This window comes from Canis lupus, chromosome 10 (genome assembly GCF_003254725.2).
Source record: "Canis lupus dingo isolate Sandy chromosome 10, ASM325472v2, whole genome shotgun sequence".
NCBI classification, from domain to species: Eukaryota; Metazoa; Chordata; class Mammalia; order Carnivora; family Canidae; genus Canis; species Canis lupus.
The window spans coordinates 50,267,428-50,285,029 of NC_064252.1; the positions used below are offsets into that span (position 1 = coordinate 50,267,428).

At 48.0% G+C, this 17,602-nt stretch overlaps 2 long non-coding RNA genes across 10 annotated transcripts in view; one reads left to right on the forward strand and one right to left on the reverse strand.

The window, feature by feature from the left end:
- Positions 1-15,459, reverse strand: part of LOC112671813 (uncharacterized) — a 45,524-nt gene extending 30,065 nt beyond the window's left edge. Inside the window, exon 1 of one of the 3 annotated variants that reach the window (XR_003143871.3) lies at positions 15,255-15,459. This is a non-coding gene — a long non-coding RNA (uncharacterized LOC112671813). The remainder of the gene's footprint in view (positions 1-15,254) is intronic. The other 2 variants (XR_003143872.3, XR_003143870.3) reach the window with 2 other exon arrangements.
- Positions 1-15,957, forward strand: part of LOC112671790 (uncharacterized) — a 126,467-nt gene extending 110,510 nt beyond the window's left edge. For 3 of the 7 annotated variants that reach the window (XR_004803153.2, XR_003143857.3, XR_003143862.3), the window contains one exon: positions 12,687-15,956. This is a non-coding gene — a long non-coding RNA (uncharacterized LOC112671790). Of the gene's footprint in view, positions 1-12,686 lie in introns of all 7 variants that reach the window. The other 4 variants (XR_007413778.1, XR_004803154.2, XR_004803160.2 and 1 more) reach the window with 4 other exon arrangements.
- Positions 15,958-17,602: the final 1,645 nt, after the last annotated feature.

Sequence of the window (17,602 nt, forward strand, 5' to 3'; positions counted from 1 at the left end):
GAGCCCTGATCACTTTCCTGGAAGGCAGAGGAGCACATCCCGCTCCCTTCTTAAACCCCTCTCTAGCTCCCCACTGCATACACAGTAAGGTTTAGACTCCACAGGCTGCCACCCAGCACTGATTTACCTTCTCTCCAGCCGCTTTTCTCACGACTCCCCAGTGGAACCTTAGCTAAAGCCAAGCCAGAGCAACCTGGCACCCCACAAACATGCCTGCCACCTTCCTGCCTGCATGTCCTTGTGTCTGCTATTTGTTCCCAGCTAGAAAGTCATCACCTACTAAATTCCAGGTGCATCCCTAAGGCCTAGGTCTTCCCCCTCTTCCCTGAAGCCTTCTTTAATGACTTCAGCCTGAAGGGTTTTTGCCCTTCTCTGACATCTGTAACACATTTATCAGAAATAACCAGGTCCAGTGATGTCATATTTTAGGAACTCTCTTATTTACTTTTTAGGTTATAAGCACCTGAAGGGCAAGGCAAGGCTCAGAGTCTTTTTTTTTTTAAGATTTTATTTATTTATTCATGAGAGACACACAGAGAGACACATTTAATTATGTGTCAACCACTTGAGGTTTTGCCCAAAGCATCTAACAGTGTGTTAGGCACATCATAGCAATGTAATAGGGATTTTAAAATTAATGCCCTGCACCCACATGGCACCCACATGGTCACCATGGGACTGGACATTCCTTGCACATCCATAGTGCGGCTCATTCCACCCTACTAACGCCATCGCTAGCACCTACAGCATGACGGGGCCATCAAATGCTGCTCTATAACTTGATGTCAGCTTGGTTCTCAGACTTGGTGCACACCAAGTGCGGTAGATGACATGAATCCAGATACTGGGGAGCAAAGAACATGCCCCTGGGACACAAGTGAATTCCTCCCCCATTGTCAACCTTATCTGCTTCTCATGGCTCTTATCACTAAGAGGCAATTTAATCCCCCTCCTGGAACCCAAAAGTCACACACCCATTCCCCAAGGAGCCAAGGTAATAAGAAAGACCAAAGTTTAGGATTACTCCTTGATAAGAGTCTTGTTTAAACAAGATCTCATATAAAAGCTGGTCTGCTCCCCACACCCTTCTCCCCTCCGCTTCCCTCTCTGCTTTCTTCCTCCCTTGCTTGCAGATTACGAGATTGTGCGATCCACCCCAGGGATGCAGGCTCTGACAGACCTAATGCCCATTGCTTTCAAACACTCAAGCCTGTTCGCCAGCCCTCTCCAGGAGCCTGTGTTTGGGGCTCCCGCAGGGCAGATTGCTCAGACCAGTTCCTGGGCACTTCCCACTGGCACTTGCTCGTTTACATTTTGAAACTAGAGCAAAGTTCAACACCCATTGGCTTCAGCACCCAGTGAATTGCCCAACCCTGGTTAGAAAAATGCAGACAATAGCAACCTGGGAAAACTGCCCTCCTGAAATAGCCTAGCCCCACAGCATTTTGGCAACAGGTCTCCCTGCGCGGAGTCTCCCGGCTCCGCAACAGAGGAAACACCCAGGGATGTAAATAGCAATGAAAAAAGGCCACTTGTGCCACTCTTAGGTTTTGTAGTGGCTGGTTCGTTTTTCCCCCCAACAAAGCCTGAGTTGCATTTTTTGGTTGTTGTTCCGTTTAAATTTTGGATGAAAGTGTAAACACCATGAGGTATTTACTTGTCCTGCTTTTCTATTTCTTCCCCTCCTTGTAGGGACCTGGCTCCTCTGTTTCAGCTCTGTCCTCCCCTATCCTCCCTGTCTGAAGACCAGTCCCTTTAGCTCCACAGTGGCGGTAACACCACAGCAGCCTTAAGAGCTAGCAAAGCCCCATGCCTGGCACCACACCTGCCTGCTGACAGGCCATCAGAATGTCAGGGCCCCACAGTCAGGGTGGGTTGTTGCAGGCCACTGTGGGGGCACTTTGCTGTCACACAGGCACCTGGCAGGCTGGCATGCTGGGCAGGGTACAGAAGCTTCAGGTAGAAGCAGCCAGCTCCCCACACCGATCCCCTTTTACAGAGTTCCAGGCCAGGGCCAGCAGCCCTTCGGCACAGAACTTTCTGTACATTCCACAGCAGCTGAAAGGGCTTTTGTCCCCAACAGGAAGAACAAATGACAAAGGCAATTGTGTGTCTCCTTGTAGGCCTGTATAGCAGGTTTGGAAAGAGAAACTTCTTTCCCCAAGAGGCCTGTTTGCCTGAGCGGCTGCAATCACAGATGTAATCACACAGCCACACAACGTAGGAGCAGTGTGGTGTTGGAGTTCCCGTGTGTGTGGCAGGAACATACACAGGGTACACACACATACTCTCTCTCTGTCTCTCTCTGTCTCTCTCTCTCTCTCTCTCTCTCACACACACACACACCCCTCCCCTAACAAACTGCTCCTGCCTGGCCCAGCGGGGCTCTGAGTCACATGCCACAAGGGCAAGGGGCCTCAAGAAGTGAAGTTGTCTGGCCCGCTCCTTTAGGAGCCATCACTTTATTATTCTTCTTTTCTGGTGGGGACACAAAGGTCACAGATCACATGGTCACATCGTTCGCTTCAGGGCCCACAGCCCATTCCCGTGAAGAACACTGGGCAGCCTCAGAGAAAGACCTGTTTACAGGAAGTCTGTCCTGGGGTCCCTTCAAACACACTGCGTTCTGGGTGTGAGCTCCAGACCGCCCACATACGGCCCATTGCGTGGAAGAACTACCTCTCACTGGGGGAGGCTAGATCTCTCCTTTTGCCCTTTTCTCCTGTAATTTTCATAATAGGAGACTGAAGGTTTGAAGGGTTTTAAATTTTTTTGTTAAAGGGAAAAACTTCTTATCAAATGAAATTCTTGTGGATCATTTCAATGCACCCTGTGAACGGAATAATGCAGCCCACTTCCCCGGCAGATCTGGCTGCCTGAATGCTCAGTGCTGAGTTTGGTGGATCTGTTATAGCCGCTTATTCATCCTAGGTACATCTGCTTCCCCCAGCAGGTGTCTGCTCTGGTGTTTGTTTTTGAATTGTGTCTTGTTGCATCCCAAGTTTAACCATCATAAGCAATCTTTGTGCTGTGCAGAAATTTTTGTTAACCTGGAAGAGTTGGGAAATCTGAGTACTATTTCTGGCTCTGCTTGTCTGATCGGTTCTACCTTGAGCAAGACATCTCCTCTCTCTAGACCTTGATTTCCTAATTTGTGAAACACAAGACTGAGCCGTCTGTGTCTGAGCCTGCCTGTCACAGCATCTCCAGGGGCTCTGGTTAACCGTACAGAACCCCAAACCTCTTGCCTGGATGGCGGAGGGAATGTATGGATGGCTGGAATCTGTATCTTTAAAACCACACGGCCCCGTGGATTCTTACCTTCCAGGAGGTTTGAAATACACTAACACCAGATGGTTGTTAAGGTCTTGTTCTGCACTATGCTCTGTAATTTATATAAATAATCTTTTAGAAAGAAGATGCAATAGGATGATGATTTTGAAACTGTATGTTTTGTATTTATTGAATAAAGTTCATTATGATCCTCAGTTTTCATTTATAAACACATGAGGGGCACGCTTTGTATTTCCCTTTGCAGAATAAACACCCCCACTCCAGGGCAGCCCGGGTGGCTCAGCGGTTTAGCGCCACCTTCAGCCCAGGGCCTGATCCTGGAGACCAGGGATCAGATCGAGTCCCACGTCGGGCTCCCTGCATGGAGCCTGCTTCTCCCTCTGCCTTTGTCTCTGCCTCTCTTTCTCTCTCTCTCTCTGTGTCTCTCTCTGTCTCTCATTAATAAATAAATAAAAATCTTTTTAAAAACATAAAAAAAAATAAACACCCCCACTCCAGTGCTGGGTCCTCATGCAGTTGGAAATTCATGAGGCTCATGCCCTCCTTGCTCCTGCCCATGGAGACTGCACTTCCTTAGGATTTCAACGTTTCCCCCGGACATTTGCATAACTCTTTACCTTGCCACCTTGGCTGGGGTGCTTACTCAAATGTAATTTTTCAATGAGGCCTTCCATGGAGCTAATATCATAGCTCCCTCTTCACTTCGTATCCTCCTTCCCCACTTTGTTTTTCTCCTTAGCACTCATCACTGTCTAACCTACTGAATTTTCAATTATTTATCTTATTTGTCATCTGTCTTCCCCACTAGAAAACAAGCTCCTTAAGGCAGGGATTTTTGTCTGTTTTTTTCCTTGCTATAGCTTCAGCACCTAGGCTGGGACATAGTAGTTATTCAATCAATATTTCTTTAATCAATCAATGAAATGCTTACAGGATGGATGGATGGATCGGTGGATGGACTTCCAGAAAATGTCCAGATGTTTGACTCCAAGGAACAGCCATTCTTTTTTTAAGATTTTATTTATTTATTAGAGAGAGAGAGAGAGAGGAGACACAGGCAGAGGGATAAGCAAGCTCCGTGCAGGGAGCCCGATGTGGGACTTGATCCCAGGTCTCCAGGATCATGCCCTGGGCTGAAGGCAGCGCTAAACCACTAAGCCACTGGGGCTGCCCAGGAACAGCCATTTTACAGCCATGCCAGGCTCCAGGCTTCTTGCAACTTTGATCCTAGCCGCTTGCTCATGCACACACTGGTCACATAGGAATCCCATGATTAAGACTTCTGTCCTGGGGATCCCCGGGTGGCTCAGCAGTTTGGCACCTGCCTTTGGCCTGGGGCGTGATCCTGGGGTCCCGGGATCCGGCCCCGCATCAGGCTCCCTGTGTGGAGCCTGCTTCTCCCTCTGCCTTTGTCTTTGCCCCTCTCTCTGTGTCTCTCATGAATAAATAAATAAAAGCTTAAAAAAAAAAAAAAAAAGACTCCTGTCCAGTGGAATTACTCATTCCTGCCTTGCTCCTGTGGGATTGGCCACAGGGCACACAAATCTCCAGGGCCCCCATCCTCCCCTGCTCACAGCTTACTCCTTGATGTCCTTTGACACCGTCCCTTTTTTTCCTCTCCTTTTCCACTAGGACCTACCTACTAGACCTTGGTTACTTTTACTTCATGCTGGGATTGTTCAACTCCCAGCCACACTCCTGAACTTTTCTCTAAAAACAAAATTTTCTCGTTAAAAAGAGGGGAAGTAGCAGATGCCAGGATCCATCTCCCACCCAGAGGGATGAAACAGTGTCACAGGACTATAAGGGAAGTGAAATTAAGCAGGGAATTTTTTTTAATACTTTATTTATTTATTCATGAGAGACACACACAGAGAGAGGCAGAGACACAGGCAGAGGGAGAAACAGGCTCCATACAGGGAGCCCGACGTGGGACTTGATCCGGGGTCCCCAGGATCATACCCTGGGCCGAAGGCAGCACTAAACTGCTGAGCCACCCAGGCTGCCCTAAGCAGGGAATTTTAACTGAGGTTTCCTGCATTCCAACCCAGAGAAACTGATTCAGACACTTGTGGCTCTTCTATCATAATGAGCCTCCATGGTGTCCAATATTGAGGCATCAGCACGTCCATGCTCCCTCTGAAGGCACTAGGAGAGAATTCTTCCTTGCCTCTGCTGGTGTCAGGTGGTTCCAGACATCCCTGGCTTGTGGCTGCATCCCCACAGTCTCTTCCTGGGTCCTCACACGGCCTTTTTTTCTGCCTTGTCTTCTTTTCTGTCTCTTACGAGGACACTTGTCATTGGATTTAGGGCCTACCAGGATAATCCAGGATGATCTTACCTTGAGATGCTTAAATAATTACATCTGCAAAGACCCCTTTACCAAATAAGATCACATTCACAGGGTCTGGGGTGAGGACATGGACGTGTCTTTTGGGAGGTTGCCATCCAACACTCTCCAGTAGCCTTGGTAATTCTGTGCATATGTGTGTTCACTTGCCACTTAAATACTATTGTTTGGCTTTCATATTTGGAGAGCCATCTCTGAAATCTGATTCCCTTGCACTCTCTACAAGTAAATTTCTTCGTTCAGTTTTTATTTTATTTTATTTTTTTATTTTTTTATTTTTTTTCTTCTTTCAGTTTTTAAAGCTTCCCAGTTTTCCTTTGACAAACTACAATGTAAGTTCTCTCTGTTATTCTCCCTGATTTATCTTCTTCTTTTCTTTTCTTTTCTTTTTCTGTTTATAAGAGACATGCTGAGAGAGGCAGAGACATAGGCAGAGGGAGAAACAGGCACCCTGCAGGGAGCCTGATGTGGGACTCTATCCCAGGACCCAGGATCACAACCTGAGCCAAAGACAGACGCCCAACCACTGGGCCACCCAGGTGCTCCTATTCCCCCGATTTAGAGATGAGGGAACTGGAGCCCAGAGATGTAGAATGCTGTGGGAATTTCATGAATTCTCACAGGCAGTCTGCTCCAGAAACCCGCCCCCACAACTTGGTGGTTCAAGAGATAACCCACAATAACCCTTTGATGTGTAAACGTCCAGTCCTCTTCTCCTACATGTATATTTATTTTTGTAGAGTAAGGGTGATCCTGCTTCCATTTCCCTATATACTGTTCAGCCCAGGTTTTTGGTCGCCATTGTTCATCATGTGGATGTCCATCACTCTGTTTCATTAGTCTAGAACACTTGTATGCAGCCTTCTTTTTTTTTTTTTTAAGATTTTATTTATTTATTTGAGAGAGAGGGAGCACAAGCAGGAGGAATGGCAGAGGAAGAAGCAGACTCCCACTGAACACAGAGCCCAATGCAGGGCTTGATCCCAGGACCCTGGGATCATGACCTGAGCCAAAAGCAGATGCTTAACCCACCGAGCCACCCAGGTGCCCCATATGCAGCCTTCTTATGTGCAAACTGCTTCTGTGTTAGGGAAGAGAGAGGAAGAAGCCAGGTCTCTTTCTTTCAGGAGCTTATTGGCTAGTGTCTGATTCTCAAGGCTGGCTGTGTACTAGAATCATCTGAGGAGCTTTTTTTTTTTTTTTTTTTTTTTTAGATTTAAAAAATTTATTTCAGTGGGAGGGAGAGCACCAGCAGGAGGGGCAGAAGCAGAGGGAGAGACTCTCCAGCAAACTCCATGCTGAGTGCAGACCCTGAGGCAGGGCTCGATCTCCTGACCTTGAGATCATGACCTGAGCTGATATCAAGAGTGGGACGCTCAACTGAGACACCCAGGCACTCCTGAGGAGGAGCTTTTAAAATACAGCTAGTGGGACGCCTGGGTGGCTCAGCGGTTGAGCGTCTGCCTTCAGCTCAGAGCGTGATCCTGCAGTCCTGGGATCGAGTCCCATGTTGGGCTCCCTGCATGGAGCCTGCTTCTCCCTCTGCCTGTGTCTCTGCCTCTCTCTGTGTGTGTCTCTCATGTATAAATAAATTTATTTAAAAAAAAAATACAGGGATCCCTGGGTGGCGCAACGGTTTGGTGCCTGCCTTTGGCCCAGGGCGCGATCCTGGAGACCCGGGATCGAATCCCACGTCGGGCTCCTGGTGCATGGAGCCTGCTTCTCCCTCTGCCTGTGTCTCTGCGCCTCTCTCTCTCTCTCTGTGACTATCATAAATAAATAAAAATTAAAAAAAAAATACAGCCAGCTACCCCACCTCAGACCAACTACTTCCAATACCCTGGAGCGTGGGCCTAGGCATAGCATTTTTAAAGCTCCTCCAGGTGATTTCAGCGTCCAGTCAGGGTTGGGACCTCAGGGTAGGGGACCTAGGATCCCATCACATATGCTAACACCTGTTCTCTCTTGCCGCTTTCCTGCCTCCTGGCCCAAGGGTTGGCCAGATCACAGAAGTCTCTGGAGGGTGGATTAACCCTGCAGGTTCTGCATTTCTGCCTTGCTGACTTCAGCAGCAACATCCTCAAGGGCCTCCTGCCCCATGGACGGTTCTGGTTCTGTTCTCTCAGGTCTTCTGTCTATGCCTTTAGATGGAGAATAGGGCAGGATATTAATAAGTTGTTCAGGAACAACATCACAGGTCTGGGAATCAGAAGGCCTGGACTTCAGTCCTCTCTTGGAGCCCACGCAACCCTGGCCTTGTCAGATCCGTTCAATACCTATAATCAGATGGCTCAGTTCTGAGTTTCAGGGAAATTCATAAATTTATGAAGATGCCACTGGTCCCTACCATGACTGTACAAATCAAAGTGAATTCTGGATTTTAATAATTCCTCAGCTGCCTACTCTTATGCAATGAATAACCTGAACAATTATACCTGGGCTAAATGAAACACATCTTACAGGAAATTTAACTGGCCGAGGAAACACTGGACTGGTACCCTCACCTGAGATAAAATGTAGAGTCTACAAATGGGAAAGAATGAGGGAGAGAGGAGGCTCTGAGAGCTGCTGTGGAATCTTTTGCAGCATCAAATGGCCCCATGCAGGGCTGGGGCAGACAACCAGCAGACCACTCAGTGTGCATGTTCTCAGCCCCACTGGATGGCTGAGAGCTGGTTTGCAAACCTAGTAATACATGCTTGTGTGCCCACAGTCACACTCTGCAAAAAGAAGCTGTAAAATTAAAAAAAAAAAATTAAATGAAGATTAAACAGAATCACTGGAGCTGTACATGTTAATCTTCCATCTGAACATTTGTGAAATTGGGCAACTTTGCTCTAAGATACTGCCATCCTCCCCACTCTGCTTTTCACTTCCCTTTTATGTGCCCACTTAAATTTTTTTTAAGATTTATTATTTATTTATTTATTTTTATTTGAGAGAGGGAGAGACAAAGAGAGCATGCAGGGGCAGAGAGGCAAAGGGAGAGAGAGAGAGAGAGAGAGAATTTCAAGCAGACTCCCTGCTGAGTGGGGAGTCCAATGTGTGGCTCAGTCTCATGACACTAAGATCATGACCTGAGCCAAAACCAAGAGTTGGATGCCCAACTGACTGAGCCACCCAGGTGCCTCTGCCCACTTAACTTTTTGTGTCCAGTGTCCCCAGCTCCCTGCTTATCTTCCTTAATCCCCTCACCCTCATTCCATTCCCATTTTACCCTTCCAGTTAACTTGAAAAGTTATTGGAGGGGCAGATGGGTGGTTCAATCAGTTGGGCATCCAGCTCTTCGTTTTGGCTTGGGTCATGATCTCAGGTCATGATCTCAGGTTGTTATCTTGGTGGTCATGGGATGGACCCCCACATTGAGCTCTGCACTGAGCAAGGAGTCTGCTTGAAAAAAATCTCTCCCTCTGCCCCTTCCCCTGCTCTCTCTCTCTCTCTCTCTCAAATCTTTTTTTTAAAAAGAGCTATTGGAAAGACTACAGACTTTGCAATCAGATCTGGATTCAATTCCCAACTAATTATGTGCACTTGGGCCAGTTACAAAACCCATTTGAGCCTCAGCTTCTTTATCTATAAAATGGGGATAAAAATGAGACCTAACTGAAATAATAGCACTTAGCTGATAGGGTTGCTGTAATAATTAAACAAAAATTTGCACAGAGTATCACGCATCTAGTAGGTTTCAATAGATGCAGATCCTACCATTTTTCTCTCTGGAAAGTGCTGCTTCCATTTATTTAAATCCTAGTACACATTTGAATCATATCTTTCTTTTTCTATATGTCTGAGTATTAACACTTTTGTTGTTGTTGTTGCAGAGCATTGCTATATCTTGAGCAGTCCCCAGGAGGGTTTGTTTCCTGAACCCACTGATCTTAGAAAATGCTCAGTCTTGGAGGGGCAGGCAGCAGGGAGGCCAAGCTGTGTGAAAGAGAGCAGGGTGCCCTGGCTTTATGCATGTTTGATGGGTAGCCTGCTGGGACAAATGGTAGTGAGTTCTGGGGACACATGTATCGATGCCTCATTGACATCAAAGACACAACAGGATGCAGCCACCTGCCCTTGAGCCTAGAGAGCCAGGGTCTCCTGCCCTGCCCAACATTGAATCTCCTCATTATTCTTCCACATTCTGTTCTTTCCTGAAAAGCTTGGGTCATCCGTTTCCCTCTGGCTGCTGTCACAGACCTCAATATGGTGAGCGCTTTGCTAAAGGGAACAGCAGCCTCTTGGACAGCCAGATGCCCACTGAAATGGCAAAGAAGTGCCGCTCAGGTGACACTGGCTCTCCTCTTGGGCAGGGGTGGCTCCCAGGTCCATGTGAACACTTGCACCATTCCGAGGGCAACCTCTTCTGTGTCTCCGTTGTCTACTCCTCTAAAACCCCACACTCTGAGGCAGAACCTCTTAACTTCTTAGCCTTTGTTTGGAAAGAAAGTGTGAAATCTCTGTGCATTTTGAAGCAACAGAGCGGAGTCCCAACCAACAGAGAGCTCACTTCTTTATATCACACAACGGACCATGACTGTGAAGCCTCGTCCCTGTGGCACCTCCCTCACCAACTTTTGCAACCTTTCACAATCAACCAGTCCAGCCTTTGAAGCTCAGAGTGTGTAGGTCAGAGCCTGTTCAATGCTATGGCGGGAGGTGGGGGTGTCTGGTCTTGTGCTGGGGACAGTGGTTAAAATATTTGAAAGCTAGCCCTCCCCGGGAGGGAAAGACAGTTCCTAAAAGAATCCAGGGGCACCTGGGTGGCTCAGTTGATTAAGCATTGGACTTTTGATCTCAGCTCAGGTCTTGATCTCAGGGTTGTGAGCTCAAGCCCCATGATGGGCTCCATGCTGGGCATGCGGCCTACTTAAGATGATAAGAATAATAGTAGGGACGCCTGGATGGCTCAGCGGTTTAGCCTCTGCCTTCAGCTCAGGGCGTGATCCTGGAGTCTCAAGATGGAGTCCACATCGGGCTCCCTGCATGGAGCCTGCTTCTCCCTCTGCCTGTGTCTCTGCCTCTCTCTGTGTATCTCTCATGAATAAATAAAAATAAAATTTAAAAAAGATAATAGTAGTAGTAATAATAATAATAATAAAAGAAGAGTTTAGATGTCTTTCTCTGGTCTGTCAATAAGTCATCTTTGTAATAGATCAAAAGCATATGTTGGTATTAACACTTTAATTATCAAAAATCTTTTTTACTACAAAAGTGTTAATTTGCTGAAAACCCAGAGAAGCAAAAAGGAAACATAAAAAACACCACAACCTCCCCCCCCCCACAGTCTGCATGTTTACATTAACAGCCAATTGTTGAACAGTATAAGCTAGGCACAGTGCTAAGCCTATTATGTGCAATTTTAAATTAAATCCACACAACACTATACAACAAGTACTATTTAAATCTCTAACAAATGATTAAACAGTTTCAGGGTAAGTGTATAGCCAATAAGAAGCACCCATGCCTCTCAACTTGGACTATAAGACTTTATTCTCTGTTAAGGGACCTTCAAGCAGCAGAGATGATATTTGGGAGCTGGGAGCCCTTTCCAGCCCCAAAATTCCAACCCCTTAGCAGCCTCTGTCTCTAGAATCCTCTGCCTGGTTGGACACCACTGTCCACACCCACCTGCCCACCTGTGCCAGCTTCTGCAGTTGCTTTGTCTTTGCCAGCTGCCATAGCAACACATTTGCATGTGATCTTTGGGGCTTCTACACAGCCTGGACAGAACTCTTGCTGGTAGGGCCACTGATACAGGAGCCAGAGGGCCTGCTTATCACTACCTTGCAAGGTGACCTTGGACAAGATCCTAGGGAGTCCCTATCTCTCATGGGAATGATAGCAATCAGTTTTTTCCTGTGGTTCTAAAGGAGATAAAGTATACGAGACCAGCCAGATAGTTTAAAGATTTATTTATTTTAGAGAGGAGAGAGTGCCCACAAGCGGGGCCAAGGCAGGTGGGGGCAGAAGGAGAGGAAGAAAGAGAGAATCTCAAGCGGACTCATTGTGGAGCACAAAGCCTGACACAGGGCTCCATCTCAGGACTCTGAGATCATCATGACCTCAGCTGAAATCAAGAGTCAGACACTTAACCAACTGAGCCACCCAGGTGCCCTAAGACCACCCAGATAGTCTAAATGTCATATAATAGACAGTTACTAAAAAAAATAATAAAATAAAAAAATAATAGACAGTTACTAAGAAGGCAAGAGAAAGTTGTATATAACATATTTACAAGTTCAAAGGGCATTTGATAACTCGAGATTATGAGGCTGACCAACTGATACTAAAGCTGCAGAACAGGGAAAGGCAATGCATATTGACAGAAAATTTACCTGACATGCCAACCCAGAGTAGGTAAGTTCCCCGTGACATTGGATGGGGGGAAGCTGGAACCCTACGGGTGAGAGTGAGATTGGGCTAGAGTCAGGGGAGCCTGCACTGAGAACAGAATCCTGATCTCTCATCTGCTCTGAGGCAACCCTTCCTGGAAGAGCCTGAGTCCCATAATTCCAGCCTGTCTATTTTGGACTTTTTGGAACCTGGGGAAACACCCTATGGACTTTGTCTCTTTGAATCTCAGAATAAGAAGACTAAACTGAGGGATGCTTGGGTGGCTAAGCATCTGCCTTCAGCTCAGGTCCTGGGATGGAGCCCCACATCGTCGGGCTCCCTGCTCAACAAGAAATCTACTTCTCCCTCTCCCTCTGCTACTACCCCTTGCTTGTGCTCTTTCTCTCTTTCTGTTAAATAAATAAATAAGTAAAATCTTAAAAAAAAAAAAAAAAAGACTAAACAGAAATAAGAGAAGAGAGTGGGCCAAGGAGTGGCTGTCCAAACCAGAGGGTGAGTCCTTCTGATTTCCACACCTAAGCATGTCAGCCCCCCCAGCCGAGAGTGCTCAGATCAAGCTGCTCACTTGCGGCCTCATGGCCTTCTGGATCTAATGCCCTGTGGTTTTAAATAGCCCTCTCCTGCAACAGGAAGGAGAAACTACCGTATTTCTTCAGGGCTTCAACAGGCTCTTAAAACAATGCTGTTTCTGTTTCAGATAATGCTACCCTGAAATGACCTGCCCATCCAGACTGCTGCTCACGCACCCAGTCAATAATTAATTGACCAACTAACAATCTTCGAAAGGACATTGCTAAAGGCCCAGTGCTTGTGTCACACCGGGGAGGTTACCCAGAGGTTCACAATCCTGCCGCTGGCCTCGAGGAGGTTAGCCTCCAGATGGTGTTTGAGTCACCTTGGAGCTCACCATGGGCACAGGAAAAAAAAAAACAGTACAGTAAATGCCTTCCTTGGTGTCAGCCTGAGGACATTTGCCTATTCCGGAAATGTTTACCGGGGATTGCACTGTATGGAGCCTTACACCGCGTGCAGCTGCTTTTGTGGTTGTTATTGTCCTTGTACATTTCCACGGGCAGAGAAAGGGGCCGCAAGGAAGATTCCTGGGCTCCCCCTGTGGGTCAGCACGGTCCCAGCAGCCTCGCTGGGGTTATTCATTCTTACATCACCCGGTGGGAAGCTTCAGGATTCTGCGGTGCAGAGGGAGCCGGCAGCTCTGAGGGGTGGGAGTGCAGTGCTCACGGGGCTGGAGCTGCGAGTGCGGGTTTGTGAGCTATGTGTTGTAGGCGTGGGCGATAATGTGGCACAGCAGGTTCCAGCTCATGAAGGGCCTTGGGTGCTGGCTAAGGAGGGGGACTTTCCTGGGAGCTGCAGGAGCTGCTCAAGGGCAGGACTGATCTGATCAAGTCTGCAGGGAAGCACAGTAGCATCTGCATGAGGGCTGGCAGGGCGAGGGGGTGGGATTGCAGACGACCAGAAGAGAGGGCTCTGGAAGGGCAAATCTCTTGTCCCTCCCCTCCTCCCCACACACAGAAGAATGGTCTTTGGACTCAAATGAATCATCTTAATAACCCAGTTTTAAATTTTATACCGAAGTCAGTAGCCTCTGTATTAATTTGGATAATCAAAATTAGCTAAAGTCCATGAGGGGAGCTTGTGCCGTGGGCAACCGCCTTGGTAGGAGGCTGCTATGAGGACAAGAGTGACAAGATTTGGCACTAGTGCTGAGGGGGTGCCCAGGGGGAAGGTGCCAATTGTGGATTTAGGCAGACTTGAGTTTGAAATCTGACTCAGCAGCCATTTACTAGCCATAAGACCTTGAAAATGTCATTTAATCTCTCTGATCCCCTTTCCCTCACCTGTAAAATAGGTTTCATCGTTCTTCTCTTGCGTGATTATGGAATTAAGAGTATTCAAAGTGCCTAGCACACGGTTGGCACTCGGTGAACGTAGCTAGAGCGTGTCACCCCTGGGCCTGGTTGCTCACAGTGATGGCTGTCACCAGCCTGGCTCTGCCCTGTAGAGCAACAGCGCCCTTTAGTGGCCGAACAGGGAGTGACAGGTCTTCCAGGCTCCCGGCCCCGCTCCTGCCCCACCACCCCACCACCCATAGGTTAGAAGTCTCCTTTGTCCTCCACAGTCAGAGCTGACAACCTCTCAGACCCCAGCCAGCATGCACCTCTCAGAAGAGCCCGAACCCCACTGCGGTCAGCAGCAGCTCCACTGTCCCCGTACTGAAGGACCTCACACCCAGTGGGTTCTGAGCCTTGGGCTAAGAAGAAAACACAATCTGTAGTAGTCAGGGAACAGCTTTCTAGGGATGGCCATGACCTCCAACCCCTCCTACCCTACCCCCGAGAATAGTGTGAGTGGAAAGCAAAATGCCAGCTGCACAGCCAGGCGTTCCCCAGCAGAACAAGGAGGGAAGCCATTCAGCAAACACTGGACACCCACCCCGGCCCCTGGTTCCCACTAGGCTGCAGATACCACAGCCAACACACAAAGCCCTGCCCTCAGGTAGCTGACTATTTAGTGAGATAAGGACATTGGCCGAATAATCACCTGGATACATAATTGCAGACCATAATAAGGTTATGAAGGAAAGGTTCATCCAGAACCAGATAAGGTGTACTCTTTACTGCTCCCATCGGCCTCCTGAGCACACTGGTTATGGTGCTGCCCCCAGGCTGGGTGCACTGAGCATACATTTACATGTTCATTACTCTTTGGAGGTGGGCTGATGGCGCTCTGGGCTGTCCACCCCTCCAGCTGGTACACACAGTCAGGGAAGTCACCAGAGGATGAATAGGCATTACTAAGCACTGGGTTTTAAAAAGAACATTCCCAGAAGCAGTTCAAAGGTGCTGGGGTGGGATACCACAGGGCATCTTGGTGCACAGAAACCAAGGACAGGGACAGTATCGCTAGAGCATCAGGCAGGGGGTGGTGACCAGGAATGTAGAGGCCACCTCTAGTGCTTCTGCCTCCCTGCCATCCACCCACCCACCTCCCTTCGCTGCCCAGGGTACTTCTATCAAGTCTTTTCTGGATTCCAGCCTTTTTTCCCCTTTTCTTTATAGCATCCTATCAACTGTGTCAGAGAATGTTTCCCCTTTCTCCTTTCTTTCCACAGAAAATCCTAAGTAAAAACTGGCCCTCAAAACCACACTCCCATGCCTAAGCTGCAACGATTTCTTGCCCACCCCATGTGCCCAGCCCTGTACTAGGCAGGGCCAAAGATGAAACAGAAAATACGGTCCTTCCTTACCCGTCTGTGGCTTCTCATCATGTCCCGAGTCCAGAGACAGCCTCTCAGCTACGTACTATTTCATTCTGAGCCCTGCTGAGGAAACAACACGTATACATGCTCCCTCTCTTTCTGAACATTCAGATCCACCCACAGGAGTCAGCCTGGTGGCCAGTCAGCTCATCTGGCGAGTGGCTTGAGGTACACGAGGAAAGAGTGAGCATCTGGAGTCTCAGCCCTGCTATTTTTTTTTTTAATTGTGTCCTTAGACTTTTCGACTTCTCTGGGCTCTGGTTTCTTCATTAATGAAGTGGGGAATAACAAGGCTTTCTCTGCCTGCCTTGCAGAGGGTTCATGAGGATCAGATGAGGCACTGCAGTGGTCCCCGGATGAGGCTCCTAAGACGGTGCGACCCCTGAGGACATTTTCAGCACCCTACAGTGAGCTGAAGAAAATGAGGACAGCAGAGGGAGGCATTCACAAAGGCAGGTTCATTCAACTGGAAGAACTGGCCTTTATTCCCAGACTGTGTCCTTCTTTGCATTGAAACTGCATTTATTTGGGCACTTGGGAGCACAGTTGGTTAAGCAGTTAAGCGTCAGACTTTTGGCTTCGGCTCAGGCTCAGGTTATGATCTCAGGGTCCTGAGATGGAGCCCTGCATGCTCAGCATAGAGTCTGCTGGAGTTCCCCCTCCCTCTGCCCCTCCTGCCCTCAAATAAATACATTTTAAAAAAAAGAATTTATGTTAGAACTTTATTTTCTGAAATGAAGTTAGAACTTTTTTTAATGTTTTCACTCAACAAAATAAAAGGGTAAGTATTCAATTTTGGGAAAACTTACTGCTCCGTGAAACCGCAAACCCACCCAAGTAAGTGAACCAGAAAGCCCTCTGCAAACCACAGGTACTGCTCTTGCTGCCCCACCTCCAGGACTCCTGGCCACAGCCTGTGTCCTTGGTGGTTGCCTTCTCTTCCTGGCATTCAAAGCAAAGATTCTGGAATCTGGCCATGAGGGCTTCAACACTAGTTACGCACTTAGGCACTTTCTAGCTGTGCATGATCATGGACACGCTGCTTATGCCAGAGTTTCCATATCTATAGCAGAGATAAAAGTAAGGCACATAAAATAGCGCGTGGCACATATGGGCACTCAGTCTATGTGAGAGGTGATTATATAATGATTTTTCCTCCCAGCTCCCCAGCTCCCCAGGTCACAGCTGCCTGTGCCAAGCCTTAAACCATTATGCCCTCTGCTCTCTGTCTCCAACTCCAAAGCCTTTCCAGATCTGCCTTTAGGGGCTAAGAAGCCATTGGCTTCCCCTGGAAAGTTCTGGGAAGGAAAATGTGGCAATCAGGACTGTTTCCAATAAGCAGAAAGAAGAAGAGTTTTAACTGTCCTTTTTCTTTCCCCCTTTACTTCTGAGACTCTGCCCATTGACTTGCAAAGGAGGAACTGCTTTTGGGTTTTCAGCTACCTTTTCCCACAGTTAAGCCAGGAAGGGAACTTGGAAGCTGAAGACCCGAGAGGAACACCTGCTTGGCAGAAGCCAGGTGTTTTGGTTTGTTTGTTTTAAGGGCATCCTCTTCTACTTCAGTTTCCTTTTCTGAGGACACAGACTCACAATCCCTTCTGCTCGTGGCAGATGTGTGTGCTATTGGTCATTTGCTAAGAAGACAGTGCAGGGCGTGTCTTCCTTGTGCATACAAACGTGTGCGGAGTTGGAGCATGTACTCCTGTTCCCATAAGAGAGAACTCACAGCCGGCCCTGGGTTGGGGCCAGCCCTTCCAGATTTGAGCATAAGAAGACAAGACATTTGGTCTGGGACTTCTAGAACAAGCTGAAAACACCAACTCGTACCCAACTCCACACTCTTGAGAGTCAGCCACTGATGCCACCTTGGAGCCCACAGAGGCCACGTGCTTTTGCTCTTGCTAATAGCTTGTGGTATCTGCATAACTGGCAGTTGGAGGTTTGCAAACAATGGCATTTCCCTATTTTTTTCATACTTTGAATAATATAAATAATGGACACCGCAGGGTTTTTTGTTAGACTCCCTACTGGTTTTGTCCGTAAGTGCCCTAACAAGCTTGCAGAGGGTTTTGCCTTTTAGAGTTGCTTTAATCCAGGTCTGACTCCCTTTATCTGTGGTTCGCTGGGCTTTCCCTTCTCTCCCTGCTCTGCCCACACCCCCAGCCTGGTGGCCAGTTGGCTCAGGTAGGCCATAAACGTCCCCAGGAAAAGAGGCAACAGGTCAAGCTCAACGTGAGAGTCACCCTAATTGGACAGCTCGGGGCGCAGCTGCCCCCATGAAAGCAGTGACGGTGCTCAGAAGAATGGAACATGACAACTGGCTGTGCTGACCAGGG